The sequence below is a fragment of the Chaetura pelagica genome, unplaced genomic scaffold (assembly GCF_000747805.2).
Source record: "Chaetura pelagica isolate M959 unplaced genomic scaffold, ChaPel_1.0 scaffold344, whole genome shotgun sequence".
Lineage (NCBI taxonomy): Eukaryota > Metazoa > Chordata > Aves > Apodiformes > Apodidae > Chaetura > Chaetura pelagica.
Window position 1 is genome coordinate 10,054,959 of NW_009953098.1, and position 6,046 is coordinate 10,061,004.

Genomic DNA, 6,046 nt, shown 5'->3' on the forward strand with positions numbered 1-6,046 from the left:
CCATTGTTCTCTCTTTCCTTGATATGTTGGTGACATTGTTGTCATCATGAGAAAAGCTTTTGAGCTCAGTTTATCATTTGGTTGGTTGAACAGCCACACAGGGAAGGTCTGATATATGTTTGAAATGTAAAAGCAAATGCAATTTCAAACTGCAGGCCTATATCTTCTGCCTTCCCTTCTTTCTGAACATAAGTCAGAAGTGCATTTCAGTTTCAACTTATTCCCACAGCCACATCACTACCCATTGTGGCACATGCACCTTCAGATTGCAAAATATCAACTCCTACTATAAAAGCTTGTTCCTATTTGTACTTCAACATACTTCCCAAACCTTTGATAAGAGCATGCTGAACTCAGAACACATCAGGATTTGCTGATTCACACTGACATGCATCACTGCAAACCAGCAAGCATTTTACTGAACCCTTTTCAGCTTTTCATATTGGTTCTGCACCTGAGCAAGTTCAGTCTCAGAGAGCACCAGCCCTTAGCTCTGCAGCCATTCACCTTGGAGACATGAGTCTTCCATAAGCGTAATCAACCCTGCCTGTGCTGGAGCAGTCCTTCCTGCTCCCAATCCAATGCAAAGGAAACAAGGTGCCCTTTGCTGGAAGGGCACAAGACGTGTCACAGAGACACTGATTTATCACAGGTATCTGCTGACCAAACTAGCTGAGCTCTAGAATATGTCTAATAACAGGACCCATCAAATCCCTGTAAGGACCATGACACAGACATCTACTTACCCAAAGACAAGCAGAAAAGCAAAACGGCCAAAGGCAAAACATTTGTAATTCACCAACTGCTTCCCACATCACAAAGGCAATAATTTAATCACAGCATTAGAATAGTCCTGTTCCTAAGTGGGAAGCAACAGTATTCAGATTTGTGCAGATAATGAAGGAAAACTTCTAGGGTATAAGGCACGAAAAGGGCTATTTTGTTTTTTCTGAATCTCAGAGATGGGGAAATGCACCAGATCCTTCCTGAGTATTCTGCTAGAGCTGAGGTGGGTTGGGAGGAGGAGAAACACAGCTACAACCTGTTTTATGTTTTTCCCCACAGTTTTTCTGGGTACAAAGCAAACCATCCTGAATGCACATTTATTCTTTCAGTCAAGTGACGTTCTGACATGGTTATTAATGAACGTCCTGTGTTCATGATGCCTGAATGATGCACAGAGAATTCATGTTCATCAAGTTTAAAATTTTACTTGCCTCTGACTGCAGCCTGGAGCATATGAGCTCCACAAGCTGTTCCTGTGTGCCAGAGGCAGAGAGTGCTGGCAAGAGCTTGTGGTACTGCAGATCCTACACTGCTCTCCAGCTTTTACAGAGCTGCCAATGGACCTCTGTGTTGGTAAAACCCTATAGCCTTTTGCAAAGGGAATACATCCATCACGAGACATTTCCAGATAGGAAGGAGGAAAGAAACCAGAAATATTTTCATAACCTGCCTAAGCAACTCAACTCTTAAACATAATCAAAATATTCTCATTACCACAACAGCCTTCACATGGTTCAGATGCATTTTCATATACAGTCCAGGCACTGGACCACTTCTTTTAACTGCAGGTTCTACACCATTTTAATCCAAATAACTCAGTAGTTAATTCATAGGACTAGAAGTTTAAGCATGTTGATTCAGCATTCTGTATTGGCAAGAATGGAATTTAAAATTGTATCAATACCAAGAGTGAAACTATAACAAAGATGAAATGCATTCTATCCTTTGATTTTCAACAAAGCATCATGCTGCATTCACTAGGGATAAAAATAGCACAATTTAAATTTCTTTAATGATTTATAGAATCATAGAATCTTAGGGGTTGGAAGGGACCTCGAGAGATCATCTAGTCCAACCCCCCCCTGCAAGAGCAGGGTCACCTAGAGTACATCACACAGGAACGTGTTCAGGTGGGTTTTGAATATCTCCAGTGAAAGAGACTCCACAACCTCCCTGGGCAGCCTGTTCCAGGGCTCTGCCACACTCACATTAAATTTTTTTTTTGGATATTCACCTTGAACCTCCTATGCTCCAATTTGCACCCATTACCCCTTGTCCTATCACTGGTCATCACTGAGAAAAGCCTAACTCCATCTCCCTGACACTCACCCCTTACATATTTGTAAACATTGATGAGGTCACCCCTCAGTCTCCTTTTCTCCAAGCTAAAGAGACCCAGCTCCCTCAGCCTTTCCTCATAAGGGAGATGTTCCACTCCCCTAATCATCTTCGTAGCTCTGCGCTGGACTCTTTCAAGCAGTTCCCTGTCCTTCTTGAACTGAGGGGCCCAGAACTGGACACAATACTCCAGATGTGGCCTCACCAATGCAGAATAGAGGGGGAGGAGAACCTCTCTTGACCTACTAACCACACCCTTTCTAATGCACCCCAGGATGCCATTGGCCTTCTTGGCCACAAGGGCACATTGCTGGCTCATGGTCATCCTCCTGTCTACCAGGACCCCCAGGTCCCTTTCACCTACTCAGCTCTCCAGCAGGTCAGCCCCCCAACCTGTACTGGTGCATGGTGTTTCTCTTCCCCAAATGCAGAACTCTGCACTTGCCCTTGTTGAACTTCATCATGTTTCTCCCCGCCCAACTCTCTAGCCTGTCTAAGTCTCTCTGAATGGCAGCACAGCCTTCTGGTGTGTCAGCCACTCCTCCCAGCTTTGTGTCATCAGCAAACTTGCTGAGGGTACATTCTATACCCTCATCCGGGTCATCGATGAAGATGTTGAACAACACCGGTCCCAGTACCAACCCCTGAGGGACTCCACTAGTCACAAACCTCCAACCAGATTCTGCCCCATTGACTACAACTTTCTGACTCCTTCCTTTCAACCAGTTCTAACACCTGAAGTCATAACTCATTAATAATCATGGGAGCGGCTACTATGTACTACTGTGCATCTGAATTGTTGCTCAGAGCAAGATCCAACAACAGAAATCATACTTGGCTACCTTGAAAGGCCATGCTCCTCAGCTCAGTTCTGTCTGGTGGATACTTACTGCAACACCTCCTGCTTTCCCACACAAGCAACCCCTGCACCTGGCAGCCCCTTGCACAAAAATCCCCTTGGTTGATGGTAGTATGAACCCTGAACAACAGTGCCTGGGCAGCAGCAAGGGACAGGCAGCTTGAGAGCTCCTTGGCAGAGCTGGAGGGCAGCCTTCCCTGCAGGAGGGAAACTGCAGTGGAGATAAAGAGAATTAAATTCACCCTGGCAGTGGCAGAGTTGAAGGTACAGGTACCTGACCACTGTGACAGAAACTCCTACTGGAAATACGCATACACTAACCAACGTTTTGGGGAGCACAGCAGGAGAAGAGGCAGCAAAAGCACAAGTTGCCATAACAGAATGCTCTGAAGGCAGATGTTTATTCAAGACTGCTTCTGCATACATAAAGGAGGCACAACAGAAAAGACTTTTATTTGGTTAACACACTAAAAAGTGGATGCTTCTGTTATTTGGGATTTTTCCTACCAGAATGGCTGGACTGGAGCTATTTGTCATCTGGCATGCTACACTTTGTTTCCATAGAAGGAAATTAAAAAGGGCAGGAAGGTTCAGCCAATTTGTCTGTTAATACTCTTTATTGGCTCATTAACGATTAATTCTTTTTAACACCCTGCCCTTGATCCTAAATTCACAATGGCTCAACATAGATGAAAGATTTCACATCCCCATCTCTCCTCCCTCTTCTGCTTCCTCAGCCTGTGTAAAAAAACATCTTGACACTGCTTAGCACACTGCTGTCTAAGGAAATCACCCAGGACAGAAAAACATCCTTGGAAGATGGTACATACGACGAAACAAGCAAAGATCACAATCCAACCCAGTCCTGAAAAGTCACAAGTAGTAAAGGACCCACTCAATAATGATAATAGCTGCCACTGCTTCGCCACTGAGCCTACGACTTATTTATGCCTAGTGCTGCACTACTGCAGTACTGCAGCATTCAACTCTTTTAGTTACTGAATTCTTCTCTTTGAAAGACCATGGATTTATTTCTTCAGTATATTATTAAAAGCAGAAAATATTACTGTTTCACAATCAGAAATCAAACAAAAGTCTTAGAAAGGCCATGTAAAAAGAACATTATTCATTTGAACGCTTCCTTTGCATTAAAGAAAGCTACAGCCCTGATCACAGTGGTCTTTACAAGTCCCACAGCAATTTAACAACAATGCATTTGTCAATACACTGTCCTTCATGCCATAATATGCATGAAAATATTCTGCCTACATCAAATTTCTTCCAAGATTTTAGTTAATCTCTTTCCTGAAGCCATAAAAGAATCGGGTAAATAGGATAGGAATCCTGGATCCTTTTCCTGCCACAAGTACCAACACTATCTCTGGCTAATTCACTTACCCATTTTGCATCTCACTTCTGTTTACAGATGAGGAAGCAAAGGATTAGCCACCTTCACAGTGCACTTTGAGAATTCTGGAGGAAGGATGCCATTTCTGAGCAGTACTTTTACTAATCTGCTTGCATGCTGTTACTAGTTGTTGCAGTTCAAAGCAAAGGTTACTGCATTTCAGCAATCCTGGAAGAAAAGCATTATATAAATATTGGGCTCACTATTAAAGTCATTAAGTAGGCCTACAGAAATCAAGCTGTAACATTAACTGGATGAACTAATAGCTGTGTATCATTAAATAATCATCATGTCACATGTAACACAGTGCTTACCACAGAGAGAGAAATGGAGCACCCGTAGTAAGCCTGCTTGAGCAATACCACCTGCAGACACACATATTCCTTGTTTGGAACATTTTTGTTCACACTACAGAGCAAGAGTATGCCAGGGCTTCAGCAAACAAGGGTTTAGTAGTAATCAGAAGGTAGAGGAGAATCAGCATAAAGACTGGTTGCTAATGGGTGAATACATTTCCACGTAACTCATTTACTCAAACTAGCTGATACGACAGTCCTTTAAAAATACTTCATAAAGGAGATATTAATGAAGATAACCTGCTACTGAAATCAGAGGTGCATACATTTTAAAAAGTCTCCTGGATAATGGGATACAAACCTCAGCCTGCTGGTCATCTGGCTCCACTGCAGTTTAGACCTGCAGTGCTGTAAGCCTTTGTCAATTATGACATGAAGATCATGTCATCAGTGGCTGACAGAAATGGAGATAAACATCAGTACACTTGGAACTGAGAAACATGATCTCCCCAGAACACCAGTGCTAACAAGGACGTCTATCAGAAACTCAGGAAAGAGGTCAGGGACTCTACTGAAAAAAGAAACTGGATTATCCACCTTCCCATACTCTGCTAATAAGGATGTGGGCAGTGGCAGCCTGCATTGTCCTGCCAATATCGTAGGAGTTTCAAGAGAAACTTTAGTCACAGAGACTGTCCAAGTACTTCCAAGTCCAAAAATAATGTTTAAAAAGAGCTCTGCAAAAAAGGGGCAGTAAAATGCAGTTTTTATGCAGGTGCAGGTACCTGGTACCTTCAGTTAACAGCCACTTTATAAGGACTTTAACCATTTTGTTATTAGTTCTGTATTTTGAAACATAGATCTAAGCCTGCTATTAAGACTTCATTAAACAATATTCAATCTTAATCAAAGTTCATTTTAATCATTACCTATAATTACCCAATTTGAAACTCAAAATTTTACAGATAAGGCATTCATGGGAAAAATTATTCATGCCTACAATACGTTGTTTTAACAGAGAGGGTTAGATTTTAACATGTTTAGGTTCAGTGAAGTTAATATATAGAAGGGAAAGGGCAGTATCAAATCAGTCACATTTAATATATTTTGTTAGCATAAATAACCTTTTAACATCTTCAGTGCAGAAGCTTTAGTCAGTGTGTATATTTGACAAGACATTTATCCCCAACAAAGAGAATCATATGTAAACATGTACATCTCCTTGCAAGGCAATTAACCCAGAAGATTTATTCATCTGAATCATAGCAGCTTTTTAAATTCAAACAAACAAAAACCACAACACCAACAAAGTGCCCAAACACATCAACAAAACAAAAACTCAAACAACTTTAGTTCCCT